Here is a 19370-nt window from a genome sequence, read left to right as displayed (position 1 = left end):
ACACAGATTGCCAATTCGGGCATTCAGAACATATAGCACGTTGCTGTAAGCAAGCACATTCTCATTCAAAGATGCAAGTTACTAGGTAGGAACAAGTTTGTATAGGTATTTCAAAGATGCCCAGAACTGAGCTAAACTTGGTATGTGTCCAACTCCTAGAAATAACTTCATGCCCCATCTCCCTTACTTCCAGCTAGTAAGGATCACATAATTCCTAACAAAGTTTTGACACAGATTGCCAATTCGGGCATTCAGAACATATAGCACGTTGCTGTAAGCAAGCACATTCTCATTCAAAGATGCAAGTTACTATGTAGGAACAAGTTTGTATAGGTATTTCAAAGATGCCCAGAACTGAGCTAAACTTGGTATGTGTCCAACTCCTAGAAATAACTTCATGCCCCATCTCCCTTACTTCCAGCTAGTAAGGATCACATAATTCCTAACAAAGTTTTGACACAGATTCCCAATTCGGGCATTAAGAACATATAGCACGTTGCTGTAAGCAAGCACATTCTCATTCAAAGTTGCAAGTTACTATGTAGGAACAAGTTTGTATAGGTCTTTCAAAGATGCCCAGAACTGAGCTAAACTTGGTATGTGTCCAACTCCTAGAAATAACTTCATGCCCCATCTCCCTTACTTACAGCTAGTAAGGATCACATAATTCCTAACAAAGTTTTGACACAGATTTCCAATTCGGGCATTAAGAACATATAGCACGTTGCTGTAAGCAAGCACATTCTCATTCAAAGTTGCAAGTTACTATGTAGGAACAAGTTTGTATAGGTCTTTCAAAGATGCCCAGAACTGAGCTAAACTTGGTATGTGTCCAACTCCTAGAAATAACTTCATGCCCCATCTCCCTTACTTACAGCTAGTAAGGATCACATAATTCCTAACAAAGTTTTGACACAGATTTCCAATTCGGGCATTCAGAACATATAGCACGTTGCTGTAAGCAAGCAGATTCCATTCAAAGATGCAAGTTACTATGTAGGAACAAGTTTGTATAGGTATTTCAAAGATGCCCAGAACTGAGCTAAACTTGGTATGTGTCCAACTCCTAGAAATAACTTCATGCCCCATCTCCCTTACTTCCAGCTAGTAAGGATCACATAATTCCTAACAAAGTTTTGACACAGATTGCCAATTCGGGCATTCAGAACATATAGCACGTTGCTGTAAGCAAGCACATTCTCATTCAAAGATGCAAGTTGCTATGTAGGAACAAGTTTGTATAGGTATTTCAAAGATGCCCAGAACTGAGCTAAACTTGGTATGTGTCCAACTCCTAGAAATAACTTCATGCCCCATCTCCCTTACTTCCAGCTAGTAAGGATCACATAATTCCTAACAAAGTTTTGACACAGATTCCCAATTCGGGCATTCAGAACATATAGCACGTTGCTGTAAGCAAGCAGATTCTCATTCAAAGTTGCAAGTTACTATGTAGGAACAAGTTTGTATAGGTATTTCAAAGATGCCCAGAACTGAGCTAAACTTGGTATGTGTCCAACTCCTAGAAATAACTTCATGCCCCATCTCCCTTACTTCCAGCTAGTAAGGATCACATAATTCCTAACAAAGTTTTGACACAGATTCCCAATTCGGGCATTCAGAACATATAGCACGTTGCTGTAAGCAAGCACATTTTCATTCAAAGTTGCAAGTTACTATGTAGGAACAAGTTTGTATAGGTATTTCAAAGATGCCCAGAACTGAGCTAAACTTGGTATGTGTCCAACTCCTAGAAATAACTTCATGCCCCATCTCCCTTACTTCCAGCTTGTAAGGATCACATAATTCCTAACAAAGTTTTGACACAGATTCCCAATTCGGGCATTCAGAACATATAGCACGTTGCTGTAAGCAAGCAGATTCTCATTAAAAGATGCAAGTTACTAGGTAGGAACAAGTTTGTATAGGTATTTCAAAGATGCCCAGAACTGAGCTAAACTTGGTATGTGTCCAACTCCTAGAAATAACTTCATGCCCCATCTCCCTTACTTCCAGCTAGTAAGGATCACATAATTCCTAACAAAGTTTTGACACAGATTCCCAATTCGGGCATTCAGAACATGTAGCACGTTGCTGTAAGCAAGCACATTCTCATTCAAAGTTGCAAGATACTATGTAGGAACAAGTTTGTATAGGTATTTCAAAGATGCCCAGAACTGAGCTAAACTTGGTATGTGTCCAACTCCTAGAAATAACTTCATGCCCCATCTCCCTTACTTCCAGCTAGTAAGGATCACATAATTCCTAACAAAGTTTTGACACAGATTGCCAATTCGGGCATTCAGAACATATAGCACGTTGCTGTAAGCAAGCACATTCTCATTCAAAGATGCAAGTTACTAGGTAGGAACAAGTTTGTATAGGTATTTCAAAGATGCCCAGAACTGAGCTAAACTTGGTATGTGTCCAACTCCTAGAAATAACTTCATGCCCCATCTCCCTTACTTCCAGCTAGTAAGGATCACATAATTCCTAACAATATTTTCACACAGATTCCCAATTCGGGCATTCAGAACATATAGCACGTTGCTGTAAGCAAGCACATTCTCATTCAAAGTTGCAAGTTACTAGGTAGGAACAAGTTTGTATAGGTATTTCAAAGATGCCCAGAACTGAGCTAAACTTGGTATGTGTCCAACTCCAAGAAATAACTTCATGCTCCATCTCCCTTACTTCCAGCTAGTAAGGATCACATAATTCCTAACAAAGTTTTGACACAGATTCCCTATTCCGGCATTCAGAACATACAGCACGTTGCTGTAAGCAAGCACATTCTCATTAAAGATGCAAGTTACTATGTAGGAACAAGTTTGTATAGGTATTTCAAAGATGCCCAGAACTGAGCTAAACTTGGTATGTGTCCAACTCCTAGAAATAACTTCATGCCCCATCTCCCTTACTTCCAGCTAGTAAGGATCACATACTTCCTAACAAAGTTTTGACACAGATTCCCAATTCGGGCATTCAGAACATATAGCACGTTGCTGTAAGCAAGCAGATTCTCATTCAAAGATGCAAGTTACTAGGTAGGAACAAGTTTGTATAGGTATTTCAAAGATGCCCAGAACTGAGCTAAACTTGGTATGTGTCCAACTCCTAGAAATAACTTCATGCCCCATCTCCCTTACTTCCAGCTAGTAAGGATCACATAATTCCTAACAAAGTTTTGACACAGATTCCCAATTCGGGCATTCAGAACATATAGCACGTTGCTGTAAGCAACACATTTTCATTCAAAGTTGCAAGTTACTATGTAGGAACAAGTTTGTATAGGTATTTCAAAGAGGCCCAGAACTGAGCTAAACTTGGTATGTGTCCAACTCCTAGAAATAACTTCATGCCCCATCTCCCTTACTTCCAGCTAGTAAGGATCACATAATTCCTAACAAAGTTTTGACACAGATTCCCAATTCGGGCATTCAGAACATATAGCACGTTGCTGTAAGCAAGCAGATTCTCATTCAAAGATGCAAGTTACTAGGTAGGAACAAGTTTGTATAGGTATTTCAAAGATGCCCAGAACTGAGCTAAACTTGGTATGTGTCCAACTCCTAGAAATAACTTCATGCCCCATCTCCCTTACTTCCAGCTAGTAAGGATCACATAATTCCTAACAAAGTTTTGACACAGATTCCCAATTCGGGCATTCAGAACATATAGCACGTTGCTGTAAGCAAGCACATTCTCATTAAAGATGCAAGTTACTATGTAGGAACAAGTTTGTATAGGTATTTCAAAGATGCCCAGAACTGAGCTAAACTTGGTATGTGTCCAACTCCTAGAAATAACTTCATGCCCCATCTCCCTTACTTCCAGCTAGTAAGGATCACATAATTCCTAACAAAGTTTTGACACAGATTCCCAATTCGCGCATTCAGAACATATAGCACGTTGCTGTAAGCAAGCAGATTCTCATTCAAAGATGCAAGTTACTAGGTAGGAACAAGTTTGTATAGGTATTTCAAAGATGCCCAGAACTGAGCTAAACTTGGTATGTGTCCAACTTCTAGAAATAACTTCATGCCCCATCTCCCTTACTTCCAGCTAGTAAGGATCACATAATTCCTAACAAAGTTTTGACACAGATTCCCAATTCGGGCATTCAGAACATATAGCTAGTTGCTGTAAGCAAGCACATTCTCATTCAAAGTTGCAAGTTACTATGTAGGAACAAGTTTGTATAGGTATTTCAAAGATGCCCAGAACTGAGCTAAACTTGGTATGTGTCCAACTCCTAGAAATAACTTCATGCCCCATCTCCCTTACTTCCAGCTAGTAAGGATCACATAATTCCTAACAAAGTTTTGACACAGATTCCCAATTCGGGCATTCAGAACATGTAGCACGTTGCTGTAAGCAAGCACATTCTCCTTCAAAGTTGCAAGATACTATGTAGGAACAAGTTTGTATAGGTATTTCAAAGATGCCCAGAACTGAGCTAAACTTGGTATGTGTCCAACTCCTTGAAATAACTTCATGCCCCATCTCCCTTACTTCCAGCTAGTAAGGATCACATAATTCCTAACAAAGTTTTGACACAGATTCCCAATTCGGGCATTCAGAACATATAGCACGTTGCTGTAAGCAAGCAGATTGTCATTCAAAGTTGCAAGTTACTATGTAGGAAAAAGTTTGTATAGGTATTTCAAAGATGCCCAGAACTGAGCTAAACTTGGTATGTGTCCAACTCCTAGAAATAACTTCATGCCCCATCTCCCTTACTTCCAGCTAGTAAGGATCACATAATTCCTAACAAAGTTTTGACACAGATTGCCAATTCGGGCATTCAGAACATATAGCACGTTGCTGTAAGCAAGCAGATTCTCATTCAAAGATGCAAGTTACTATGTAGGAACAAGTTTGTATAGGTATTTCAAAGATGCCCAGAACTGAGCTAAACTTGGTATGTGTCCAACTCCTAGAAATAACTTCATGCCCCATCTCCCTTACTTCCAGCTAGTAAGGATCACATACTTCCTAACAAAGTTTTGACACAGATTCCCAATTCGGGCATTCAGAACATATAGCACGTTGCTGTAAGCAAGCACATTCTCATTCAAAGTTGCAAGTTACTATGTAGGAACAAGTTTGTATAGGTATTTCAAAGATGCCCAGAACTGAGCTAAACTTGGTATGTGTCCAACTCCTAGAAATAACTTCATGCCCCATCTCCCTTACTTCCAGCTAGTAAGGATCACATAATTCCTAACAAAGTTTTGACACACATTCCCAATTCGGGCATTCAGAACATATAGCACGTTGCTGTAAGCAAGCAGATTCTCATTCAAAGTTGCAAGTTACTATGTAGGAACAAGTTTGTATAGGTATTTCAAAGATGCCCAGAACTGAGCTAAACTTGGTATGTGTCCAACTCCTAGAAATAACTTCATGCCCCATCTCCCTTACTTCCAGCTAGTAAGGATCACATAATTCCTAACAAAGTTTTGACACAGATTGCCAATTCGGGCATTCAGAACATATAGCACGTTGCTGTAAGCAAGCAGATTCTCATTCAAAGTTGCAAGTTACTATGTAGGAACAAGTTTGTATAGGTATTTCAAAGATGCCCAGAACTGAGCTAAACTTGGTATGTGTCCAACTCCTAGAAATAACTTCATGCCCCATCTCCCTTACTTCCAGCTAGTAAGGATCACATACTTCCTAACAAAGTTTTGACACAGATTCCCAATTCGGGCATTCAGAACATATAGCACGTTGCTGTAAGCAAGCACATTCTCATTCAAAGTTGCAAGTTACTATGTAGGAACAAGTTTGTATAGGTATTTCAAAGATGCCCAGAACTGAGCTAAACTTGGTATGTGTCCAACTCCTAGAAATAACTTCATGCCCCATCTCCCTTACTTCCAGCTAGTAAGGATCACATAATTCCTAACAAAGTTTTGACACAGATTGCCAATTCGGGCATTCAGAACATATAGCACGTTGCTGTAAGCAAGCAGATTCTCATTCAAAGATGCAAGTTACTATGTAGGAACAAGTTTGTATAGGTATTTCAAAGATGCCCAGAACTGAGCTAAACTTGGTATGTGTCCAACTCCTAGAAATAACTTCATGCTCCATCTCCCTTACTTCCAGCTAGTAAGGATCACATAATTCCTAACAAAGTTTTGACACAGATTCCCAATTCGGGCATTCAGAACATATAGCACGTTGCTGTAAGCAAGCACATTCTCATTCAAAGTTGCAAGTTACTAGGTAGGAACAAGTTTGTATAGGTATTTCAAAGATGCCCAGAACTGAGCTAAACTTGGTATGTGTCCAACTCCTAGAAATAACTTCATGCCCCATCTCCCTTACTTCCAGCTCGTAAGGATCACATAATTCCTAACAATGTTTTCACACAGATTCCCAATTCGGGCATTCAGAACATATAGCACGTTGGTGTAAGCAAGCACATTTTCATTCAAAGTTGCAAGTTACTATGTAGGAACAAGTTTGTATAGGTATTTCAAAGATGCCCAGAACTGAGCTAAACTTGGTATGTGTCCAACTCCTAGAAATAACTTCATGCCCCATCTCCCTTACTTCCAGCTAGTAAGGATCGCATAATTCCTAACAAAGTTTTGACACAGATTCACTATTCGGGCATTCAGAACATATAGCACGTTGCTGCAAGCAAGCACATTTTCATTCAAAGTTGCAAGTTACTAGGTAGGAACAAGTTTGTATAGGTATTTCAAAGATGCCCAGAACTGAGCTAAACTTGGTATGTGTCCAACTCCAAGAAATAACTTTATGCTCCATCTCCCTTACTTCCAGCTAGTAAGGATAACATAATTCCTAACAAAGTTTTGACACAGATTCCCTATTCGGGCATTCAGAACATATAGCACGTTGCTGCAAGCAAGCACATTCTCATTCAAAGTTGCAAGTTACTATGTAGGAACAAGTTTGTATAGGTATTTCAAAGATGCCCAGAACTGAGCTAAACGTTGTATGTCTCCAATTCCTAGAAATAACTTCATGCCCCATCTCCCTTACTTCCAGCTAGTAAGGATCACATAATTCCTAACAAAGTTTTGACACAGATTTCCAATTCGGGCATTCAGAACATATAGCACGTTGCTGTAAGCAAGCACATTCTCATTCAAAGTTGCAAGTTACTATGTAGGAACAAGTTTGTATAGGTATTTCAAAGATGCCCAGAAATGAGCTAAACTTGGTATGACTCCAACTCGTAGAAATAACTTCATGCCCCATATCCCTTACTTACAGCTAGTAAGGATCACATAATTCCTAACAAAGTTTTGACACAGATTCCCAATTCGGGCATTGAGAACATATAGCACGTTGCTGTAAGGAAGCACATTCTCATTCAATGTTGCAAGTTACTATGTAGGAACAAGATTGTATAGGTATTTCAAAAATGCCGAGAACTGAGCTAAACGTTGTATGTCTCCAACTCCTAGAAATAACTTCATGCCCCATCTCCCTTACTTCCATCTAGTAAGGATCACATAATTTCTAACAAAATTTTGACACAGATTCCCAATTCGGGCAATCAGAACATATAGCACGTTGCTGTAAGCAAGCACATTCTCATTCAAAGATGCAAGTTACTATATAGGAACACGTTTGTATAGGTATTTCAAAGATGCCCAGAACTGAACTAAACTTGGTATGTGTCCAACCTATAGAAATATTTTCATGCCCCAACTCCCTTACTTCCAGCTAGTAAGGATCACATAATTCCTAACAAAGTTTTGACACAGAATCCCAATTCGGGCATTCAGAACATATAGCACGTTGCTGTAAGCAAGCACATTCTCATTCAAAGATGCAAGTTACAATGTAGGAACATGTTTGAATAGGACTTTCAATGATGCCCAGAACTGAGCTAAACTTAGTATGTCTCCAACTCCTAGAAATAACTTCATGCCCCATCTCCCTTACATCCATTTGGTAAGGATCACATAATTTCTAATAAAGTTTTGACACAAATTCCCAATTCGGGCATTCAGAACATATAGCACGTTGCTGTAAGCGCGCATTCTCATTCAATGATGCAAGTTACTATGTAGGAACAAGTTTGTATAGGTATTTCAAAGATGCCCAGAACTGAGCTAAACTTGGTATGTGTCCAACTCCTAGAAATAACTTCATGCCCCATCTCCCTTACTTCCAGCTAGTAAGGATCACATAATTCCTAACAAATTTTTGACACAGATTCCCAATTCGGGCATTCAGAACATATAGCACGTTGCTGTAAGCAAGCACATTCTCATTCAAAGTTGCAAGTTACTATGTAGGAACAAGTTTGTATAGGTATTTCAAAGATGCCCAGAACTGAGCTAAACTTGGTATGTGTCTAACTCCTAGAAATAACTTCATGCCCCATCTCCCTTACTTCCAGCTAGTAAGGATCACATAATTCCTAACAAATTTTTGACACAGATTCCCAATTCGGGCATTCAGAACATATAGCACGTTGCTGTAAGCAAGCACATTCTCATTTAAAGTTGCAAGTTACTATGTAGGAACAAGTTTGTATAGGTATTTCAAAGATGCCCAGAACTGAGCTAAACTTGGTATGTGTCCAACTCCTAGAAATAACTTCATGCCCCATCTCCCTTACTTCCAGCTAGTAAGGATGACATAATTCCTAACAAAGTTTTGACACAGATTCCCAATTCGGGCATACAGAACATATAGCACGTTGCTGTAAGCAAGCACATTCTCATTCAAAGTTGCAAGTTACTATGTGGGAACAAGTTTGTATAGGTATTTCAAAGATGCCCAGAACTGAGCTAAACTTGGTATGTGTCCAACTCCTAGAAATAACTTCATGCTCCATCTCCCTTACTTCCAGCTAGTAAGGATGACATAATTCCTAACAAAGTTTTGACACAGATTCCCTATTCGGGCATTCAGAACATATAGCACGTTGCTGCAAGCAAGCACATTCTCATTCAAAGTTGCAAGTTACTATGTAGGAACAAGTTTGTATAGGTATTTCAAAGATGCCCAGAACTGAGCTAAACTTGGTATGTGTCCAACTCCTAGAAATAACTTCATGCCCCATCTCCCTTACTTCCAGCTAGTAAGGATGACATAATTCCTAACAAAGTTTTGACACAGATTCCCAATTCGGGCATACAGAACATATAGCACGTTGCTGTAAGCAAGCACATTCTCATTCAAAGTTGCAAGTTACTATGTGGGAACAAGTTTGTATAGGTATTTCAAAGATGCCCAGAACTGAGCTAAACTTGGTATGTGTCCAACTCCTAGAAATAACTTCATGCTCCATCTCCCTTACTTCCAGCTAGTAAGGATGACATAATTCCTAACAAAGTTTTGACACAGATTCCCTATTCGGGCATTCAGAACATATAGCACGTTGCTGCAAGCAAGCACATTCTCATTCAAAGTTGCAAGTTACTATGTAGGAACAAGTTTGTATAGGTATTTCAAAGATGCCCAGAACTGAGCTAAACTTGGTATGTGTCCAACTCCTAGAAATAACTTCATGCCCCATCTCCCTTACTTCCAGCTAGTAAGGATCACATAATTCCTAACAAAGTTTTGACACAGATTCCCAATTCGGGCATTCAGAACATATAGCACGTTGCTGTAAGCAAGCAGATTCTCATTCAAAGATGCAAGTTACTATGTAGGAACAAGTTTGTATAGGTATTTCAAAGATGCCCAGAACTGAGCTAAACTTGGTATGTGTCCAACTCCTAGAAATAACTTCATGCCCCATCTCCCTTACTTCCAGCTAGTAAGGATCACATAATTCCTAACAAAGTTTTGACACAGATTGCCAATTCGGGCATTCAGAACATATAGCACGTTGCTGTAAGCAAGCACATTCTCATTCAAAGATGCAAGTTACTATGTAGGAACAAGTTTGTATAGGTATTTCAAAGATGCCCAGAACTGAGCTAAACTTGGTATGTGTCCAACTCCTAGAAATAACTTCATGCCCCATAGCCCTTACTTCCAGCTAGTAAGGATCACATAATTCCTAACGAAGTTTTGACACAGATTCCCAATTCGGGCATTCAGAACATATAGCACGTTGCTGTAAGCAAGCACATTCTCATTCAAAGTTGCAAGTTACTATGTAGGAACAAGTTTGTATAGGTATTTCAAAGATGCCCAGAACTGAGCTAAACTTGGTATGTGTCCAACTCCTAGAAATAACTTCATGCCCCATCTCCCTTACTTCCAGCTAGTAAGGATCACATAATTCCTAACAAAGTTTTGACACAGATTCCCATTTCGGGCATTCAGAACATATAGCACGTTGCTGTAAGCAAGCACATTCTCATTTAAAGTTGCAAGTTACTATGTAGGAACATGTTTGTATAGGTATTTCAAAGATGCCCAGAACTGAGCTAAACTTGGTATGTGTCCAACTCCTAGAAATAACTTCATGCCCCATAGCCCTTACTTCCAGCTAGTAAGGATCACATAATTCCTAACAAAGTTTTGACACAGATTCCCAATTCGGGCATTCAGAACATATAGCACGTTGCTGTAAGCAAGCAAATTCTCATTCAAAGTTGCAAGTTACTATGTAGGAACAAGTTTGTATAGGTATTTCAAAGATGCCCAGAACTGAGCTAAACTTGGTATGTGTCCAACTCCTAGAAATAACTTCATGCCCCATCTCCCTTACTTCCAGCTAGTAAGGATGACATAATTCCTAACAAAGTTTTGACACAGATTCCCTATTCGGGCATTCAGAACATATAGCACGTTGCTGTAAGCAAGCACATTCTCATTCAAAGATGCAAGTTACTATGTAGGAACAAGTTTGTATAGGTATTTCAAAGATGCCCAGAACTGAGCTAAACTTGGTATGTGTCCAACTCCTAGAAATAACTTCATGCCCCATCTCCCTTACTTCCAGCTAGTAAGGATCACATAATTCCTAACAAAGTTTTGACACAGATTCCCTATTCGGGCATTCAGAACATATAGCACGTTGCTGTAAGCAAGCACATTCTCATTCAAAGATGCAAGTTACTAGGTAGGAACAAGTTTGTATAGGTATTTCAAAGATGCCCAGAACTGAGCCAAACCTGGTATGTGTCCAACTCCTAGAAATAACTTCATGCCCCATCTCCCTTACTTCCAGCTAGTAAGGATCACATAATTCCTAACAAAGTTTTGACACAAATTCCCTATTCGGGCATTCAGAACATATAGCACGTTGCTGCAAGCAAGCACATTCTCATTCAAAGTTGCAAGTTACTATGTAGGAACAAGTTTGTATAGGTATTTCAAAGATGCCCAGAACTGAGCTCAACTTGGTATGTGTCCAACTCCAAGAAATAACTTCATGCCCCATCTAGCTTACTTCCAGCTAGTAAGGATCACATAATTCCTAACAAAGTTTAGACACAGATTCCCAATTCGGGCATTCAGAACATATAGCACGTTGCTGTAAGCAAGCACATTCTCATTCAAAGATGCAAGTTACTATGTAGGAACAAGTTTGTATAGGTATTTCAAAGATGCCCAGAACTGAGCTAAACTTGGTATGTGTCCAACTCCTAGAAATAACTTCATGCCCCATCTCCCTTACTTCCAGCTAGTAAGGATCACATAATTCCTAACAAAGTTTTGACACAGATTGACAATTCGGGCATTCAGAACATATAGCACGTTGCTGTAAGCAAGCACATTCTCATTCAAAGATGCAAGTTACTATGTAGGAACAAGTTTGTATAGGTATTTCAAAGATGCCCAGAACTGAGCTAAACTTGGTATGTGTCCAACTCCTAGAAATAACTTCATGCCCCATCTCCCTTACTTCCAGCTAGTAAGGATCACATAATTCCTAAGAAAGTTTTGACACAGATTCCCAATTCGGGCATTCAGAACATATAGCACGTTGCTGTAAGCAAGGAGATTCTCATTCAAAGTTGCAAGTTACTATGTAGGAACAAGTTTGTATAGGTATTTCAAAGATGCCCAGAACTGAGCTAAACTTGGTATGTGTCCAACTTCTAGAAATAACTTCATGCCCCATCTCCCTTACTTCCAGCTAGTAAGGATCACATAATTCCTAACAAAGTTTTGACACAGATTCCCAATTCGGGCATTCAGAACATATAGCACGTTGCTGTAAGCAAGCACATTTTCATTCAAAGTTGCAAGTTACTATGTAGGCACAAGTTTGTATAGGTATTTCAAAGATGCCCAGAACTGAGCTAAACTTGGTATGTGTCCAACTCCTAGAAATAACTTCATGCTCCATCTCCCTTACTTCCAGCTAGTAAGGATGACATAATTCCTAACAAAGTTTTTACACAGATTCCCAATTCGGGCATTCAGAACATATAGCACGTTGCTGTAAGCAAGCAGATTCTCATTCAAAGATGCAAGTTACTATGTAGGAACAAGTTTGTATAGGTATTTCAAAGATGCCCAGAACTGAGCTAAACTTGGTATGTGTCCATCTCCTAGAAATAACTTCATGCCCCATCTCCCTTACTTCCAGCTAGTAAGGATCACATAATTCCTAACAAAGTTTTGACACAGATTCCCAATTCGGGCATTCAGAACATATAGCACGTTACTGTAAGCAAGCACATTTTCCTTCAAAGTTGCAAGTTACTATGTAGGAACAAGTTTGTATAGGTATTTCAAAGATGCCCAGAACTGAGCTAAACTTGGTATGTGTCCAACTCCTAGAAATAACTTCATGCCCCATCTCCCTTACTTCCAGCTAGTAAGGATCACATAATTCCTAACAAAGTTTTGACACAGATTCCCAATTCGGGCATTCAGAACATATAGCACGTTGCTGTAAGCAAGCAGATTCTCATTCAAAGATGCAAGTTACTAGGTAGGAACAAGTTTGTATAGGTATTTCAAAGATGCCCAGAACTGAGCTAAACTTGGTATGTGTCCAACTCCTAGAAATAACTTCATGCCCCATCTCCCTTACTTCCAGCTAGTAAGGATCACATAATTCCTAACAAAGTTTTGACACAGATTCCCAATTCGGGCATTCAGAACATATAGCACGTTGCTGTAAGCAAGCACATTCTCATTCAAAGATGCAAGTTACTAGGTAGGAACAAGTTTGTATAGGTATTTCAAAGATGCCCAGAACTGAGCTAAACTTGGTATGTGTCCAACTCCTAGAAATAACTTCATGCTCCATCTCCCTTACTTCCAGCTAGTAAGGATCACATAATTCCTAACAAAGTTTTGACACAGATTCCCTATTCGGGCATTCAGAACATATAGCACGTTGCTGCAAGCAAGCACATTCTCATTCAAAGTTGCAAGTTACTATGTAGGAACAAGTTTGTATAGGTATTTCAAAGATGCCCAGAACTGAGCTAAACTTGGTATGTCTCCAACTCCAAGAAATAACTTCATGCCCCATCTCCCTTACTTCCAGCTAGTAAGGATCACATAATTCCTAACAAATTTTTGACACAGATTCCCAATACGGGCATTCAGAACATATAGCACGTTGCTGTAAGCAAGCACATTCTCATTCAAAGATGCAAGTTACTATGTAGGAACAAGTTTGTATAGGTATTTCAAAGATGCCCAGAACTGAGCTAAACTTGGTATGTGTCCAACTCCTAGAAATAACTTCATGCCCCATCTCCCTTACTTCCAGCTAGTAAGGATCACATAATTCCTAACAAAGTTTTGACACAGATTCCCAATTCGGGCATTCAGAACATATAGCAAGTTGCTGTAAGCAAGCACATTCTCATTCAAAGATGCAAGTTACTATGTAGGAACAAGTTTGTATAGGTATTTCAAAGATGCCCAGAACTGAGCTAAACTTGGTATGTGTCCAACTCCTAGAAATAACTTCATGCCCCATCTCCCTTACTTCCAGCTAGTAAGGATCACATAATTCCTAACAAAGTTTTGACACAGATTCCCAATTCGGGCATTCAGAACATATAGCACGTTGCTGTAAGCAAGCACATTCTCATTCAAAGTTGCAAGATACTATGTAGGAACAAGTTTGTATAGGTATTTCAAAGATGCCCAGAACTGAGCTCAACTTGGTATGTGTCCAACTCCTAGAAATAACTTCATGCCCCATCTGCCTTACTTCCAGCTAGTACGGATCACATAATTCCTAACAAAGTTTTGACACAGATTCCCAATTCGGGCATTCAGAACATATAGCACGTTGCTGTAAGCAAGCACATTTTCATTCAAAGTTGCAAGTTACTATGTTGGAACAAGTTTGTATAGGTATTTCAAAGATGCCCAGAACTGAGCTAAACTTGGTATCTGTCCAACTCCTAGAAATAACTTCATGCCCCATCTGCCTTACTTCCAGCTAGTACGGATCACATAATTCCTAACAAAGTTTTGACACAGATTCCCAATTCGGGCATTCAGAACATATAGCACGTTGCTGTAAGCAAGCACATTCTCATTCAAAGTTGCAAGTTACTATGTAGGAACAAGTTTGTATAGGTATTTCAAAGATGCCCAGAACTGAGCTAAACTTGGTATGTGTCCAACTCCTAGAAATAACTTCATGCCCCATCTCCCTTACTTCCAGCTAGTAAGGATCACATAATTCCTAACAAAGTTTTGACACAGATTCCCAATTCGGGCATTCAGAACATATAGCACGTTGCTGTAAGCAAGCATATTCTCATTCAAAGTTGCAAGTTACTATGTAGGAACAAGTTTGTATAGGGATTTCAAAGATGCCCAAAACTGAGCTAAACTTGGTATGTGTCCAACTCCTAGAAATAACTTCATGCCCCATCTCCCTTACTTCCAGCTAGTAAGGATCACATAATTCCTAACAAAGTTTTGACACAGATTCCCAATTCGGGCATTCAGAACATATAGCACGTTGCTGTAAGCAAGCACATTCTCATTCAAAGATGCAAGTTACTATGTAGGAACAAGTTTGTATAGGTATTTCAAAGATGCCCAGAACTGAGCTAAACTTGGTATGTGTCCAACTCCTAGAAATAACTTCATGCCCCATCTCCCTTACTTCCAGCTAGTAAGGATCACATAATTCCTAACAAAGTTTTGACACAGATTCCCAATTCGGGCATTCAGAACATATAGCACGTTGCTGTAAGCAAGCACATTCTCATTCAAAGTTGCAAGATACTATGTAGGAACAAGTTTGTATAGGTATTTCAAAGATGCCCAGAACTGAGCTCAACTTGGTATGTGTCCAACTCCTAGAAATAACTTCATGCCCCATCTGCCTTACTTCCAGCTAGTACGGATCACATAATTCCTAACAAAGTTTTGACACAGATTCCCAATTCGGGCATTCAGAACATATAGCACGTTGCTGTAAGCAAGCACATTCTCATTCAAAGTTGCAAGTTACTATGTAGGAACAAGTTTGTATAGGTATTTCAAAGATGCCCAGAACTGAGCTAAACTTGGTATGTGTCCAACTCCTAGAAATAACTTCATGCCCCATCTGCCTTACTTCCAGCTAGTACGGATCACATAATTCCTAACAAAGTTTTGACACAGATTCCCAATTCGGGCATTCAGAACATATAGCACGTTGCTGTAAGCAAGCACATTCTCATTCAAAGTTGCAAGTTACTATGTAGGAACAAGTTTGTATAGGGATTTCAAAGATGCCCAGAACTGAGCTAAACTTGGTATGTGTCCAACTCCTAGAAATAACTTCATGCCCCATCTCCCTTACTTCCAGCTAGTAAGGATCACATAATTCCTAACAAAGTTTTGACACAGATTCCCAATTCGGGCATTCAGAACATATAGCACGTTGCTGTAAGCAAGCACATTTTCCTTCAAAGTTGCAAGTTACTATGTAGGAACAAGTTTGTATAGGGATTTCAAAGATGCCCAGAACTGAGCTAAACTTGGTATGTGTCCAACTCCTAGAAATAACTTCATGCCCCATCTCCCTTACTTCCAGCTAGTAAGGATCACATAATTCCTAACAAAGTTTTGACACAGATTCCCAATTCGGGCATTCAGAACATATAGCACGTTGCTGTAAGCAAGCACATTCTCATTCAAAGATGCAAGTTACTATGTAGGAACAAGTTTGTATAGGTATTTCAAAGATGCCCAGAACTGAGCTAAACTTGGTATGTGTCCAACTCCTAGAAATAACTTCATGCCCCATCTCCCTTACTTCCAGCTAGTAAGGATCACATAATTCCTAACAAAGTTTTGACACAGATTCCCAATTCGGGCATTCAGAACATATAGCACGTTGCTGTAAGCAAGCACATTCTCATTCAAAGTTGCAAGATACTATGTAGGAACAAGTTTGTATAGGTATTTCAAAGATGCCCAGAACTGAGCTCAACTTGGTATGTGTCCAACTCCTAGAAATAACTTCATGCCCCATCTGCCTTACTTCCAGCTAGTACGGATCACATAATTCCTAACAAAGTTTTGACACAGATTCCCAATTCGGGCATTCAGAACATATAGCACGTTGCTGTAAGCAAGCACATTTTCATTCAAAGTTGCAAGTTACTATGTAGGAACAAGTTTGTATAGGTATTTCAAAGATGCCCAGAACTGAGCTAAACTTGGTATGTCTCCAACTCCAAGAAATAACTTCATGCCCCATCTCCCTTACTTCCAGCTAGTAAGGATCACATAATTCCTAACAAAGTTTTGACACAGATTCCCAATACGGGCATTCAGAACATATAGCACGTTGCTGTAAGCAAGCACATTCTCATTCAAAGATGCAAGTTACTATGTAGGAACAAGTTTGTATAGGTATTTCAAAGATGCCCAGAACTGAGCTCAACTTGGTATGTGTCCAACTCCTAGAAATAACTTCATGCCCCATCTGCCTTACTTCCAGCTAGTACGGATCACATAATTCCTAACAAAGTTTTGACACAGATTCCCAATTCGGGCATTCAGAACATATAGCACGTTGCTGTAAGCAAGCACATTTTCATTCAAAGTTGCAAGTTACTATGTTGGAACAAGTTTGTATAGGTATTTCAAAGATGCCCAGAACTGAGCTAAACTTGGTATGTGTCCAACTCCTAGAAATAACTTCATGCCCCATCTGCCTTACTTCCAGCTAGTACGGATCACATAATTCCTAACAAAGTTTTGACACAGATTCCCAATTCGGGCATTCAGAACATATAGCACGTTGCTGTAAGCAAGCACATTCTCATTCAAAGTTGCAAGTTACTATGTAGGAACAAGTTTGTATAGGTATTTCAAAGATGCCCAGAACTGAGCTAAACTTGGTATGTGTCCAACTCCTAGAAATAACTTCATGCCCCATCTCCCTTACTTCCAGCTAGTAAGGATCACATAATTCCTAACAAAGTTTTGACACAGATTCCCAATTCGGGCATTCAGAACATATAGCACGTTGCTGTAAGCAAGCATATTCTCATTCAAAGTTGCAAGTTACTATGTAGGAACAAGTTTGTATAGGGATTTCAAAGATGCCCAGAACTGAGCTAAACTTGGTATGTGTCCAACTCCTAGAAATAACTTCATGCCCCATCTCCCTTACTTCCAGCTAGTAAGGATCACATAATTCCTAACAAAGTTTTGACACAGATTCCCAATTCGGGCATTCAGAACATATAGCACGTTGCTGTAAGCAAGCACATTCTCATTCAAAGATGCAAGTTACTATGTAGGAACAAGTTTGTATAGGTATTTCAAAGATGCCCAGAACTGAGCTAAACTTGGTATGTGTCCAACTCCTAGAAATAACTTCATGCCCCATCTCCCTTACTTCCAGCTAGTAAGGATCACATAATTCCTAACAAAGTTTTGACACAGATTCCCAATTCGGGCATTCAGAACATATAGCACGTTGCTGTAAGCAAGCACATTCTCATTCAAAGTTGCAAGATACTATGTAGGAACAAGTTTGTATAGGTATTTCAAAGATGCCCAGAACTGAGCTCAACTTGGTATGTGTCCAACTCCTAGAAATAACTTCATGCCCCATCTGCCTTACTTCCAGCTAGTACGGATCACATAATTCCTAACAAAGTTTTGACACAGATTCCCAATTCGGGCATTCAGAACATATAGCACGTTGCTGTAAGCAAGCACATTCTCATTCAAAGTTGCAAGTTACTATGTAGGAACAAGTTTGTATAGGTATTTCAAAGATGCCCAGAACTGAGCTAAACTTGGTATGTGTCCAACTCCTAGAAATAACTTCATGCCCCATCTGCCTTACTTCCAGCTAGTACGGATCACATAATTCCTAACAAAGTTTTGACACAGATTCCCAATTCGGGCATTCAGAACATATAGCACGTTGCTGTAAGCAAGCACATTCTCATTCAAAGTTGCAAGTTACTATGTAGGAACAAGTTTGTATAGGGATTTCAAAGATGCCCAGAACTGAGCTAAACTTGGTATGTGTCCAACTCCTAGAAATAACTTCATGCCCCATCTCCCTTACTTCCAGCTAGTAAGGATCACATAATTCCTAACAAAGTTTTGACACAGATTCCCAATTCGGGCATTCAGAACATATAGCACGTTGCTGTAAGCAAGCACATTTTCCTTCAAAGTTGCAAGTTACTATGTAGGAACAAGTTTGTATAGGGATTTCAAAGATGCCCAGAACTGAGCTAAACTTGGTATGTGTCCAACTCCTAGAAATAACTTCATGCCCCATCTCCCTTACTTCCAGCTAGTAAGGATCACATAATTCCTAACAAAGTTTTGACACAGATTCCCAATTCGGGCATTCAGAACATATAGCACGTTGCTGTAAGCAAGCACATTCTCATTCAAAGATGCAAGTTACTATGTAGGAACAAGTTTGTATAGGTATTTCAAAGATGCCCAGAACTGAGCTAAACTTGGTATGTGTCCAACTCCTAGAAATAACTTCATGCCCCATCTCCCTTACTTCCAGCTAGTAAGGATCACATAATTCCTAACAAAGTTTTGACACAGATTCCCAATTCGGGCATTCAGAACATATAGCACGTTGCTGTAAGCAAGCACATTCTCATTCAAAGTTGCAAGATACTATGTAGGAACAAGTTTGTATAGGTATTTCAAAGATGCCCAGAACTGAGCTCAACTTGGTATGTGTCCAACTCCTAGAAATAACTTCATGCCCCATCTGCCTTACTTCCAGCTAGTACGGATCACATAATTCCTAACAAAGTTTTGACACAGATTCCCAATTCGGGCATTCAGAACATATAGCACGTTGCTGTAAGCAAGCACATTTTCATTCAAAGTTGCAAGTTACTATGTAGGAACAAGTTTGTATAGGTATTTCAAAGATGCCCAGAACTGAGCTAAACTTGGTATGTGTCCAACTCCTAGAAATAACTTCATGCCCCATCTGCCTTACTTCCAGCTAGTACGGATCACATAATTCCTAACAAAGT

Source organism: Diceros bicornis, chromosome 9 (genome assembly GCF_020826845.1).
Source record: "Diceros bicornis minor isolate mBicDic1 chromosome 9, mDicBic1.mat.cur, whole genome shotgun sequence".
Classification (NCBI taxonomy): domain Eukaryota; kingdom Metazoa; phylum Chordata; class Mammalia; order Perissodactyla; family Rhinocerotidae; genus Diceros; species Diceros bicornis.
This window is presented reverse-complemented; position numbering follows the sequence as displayed.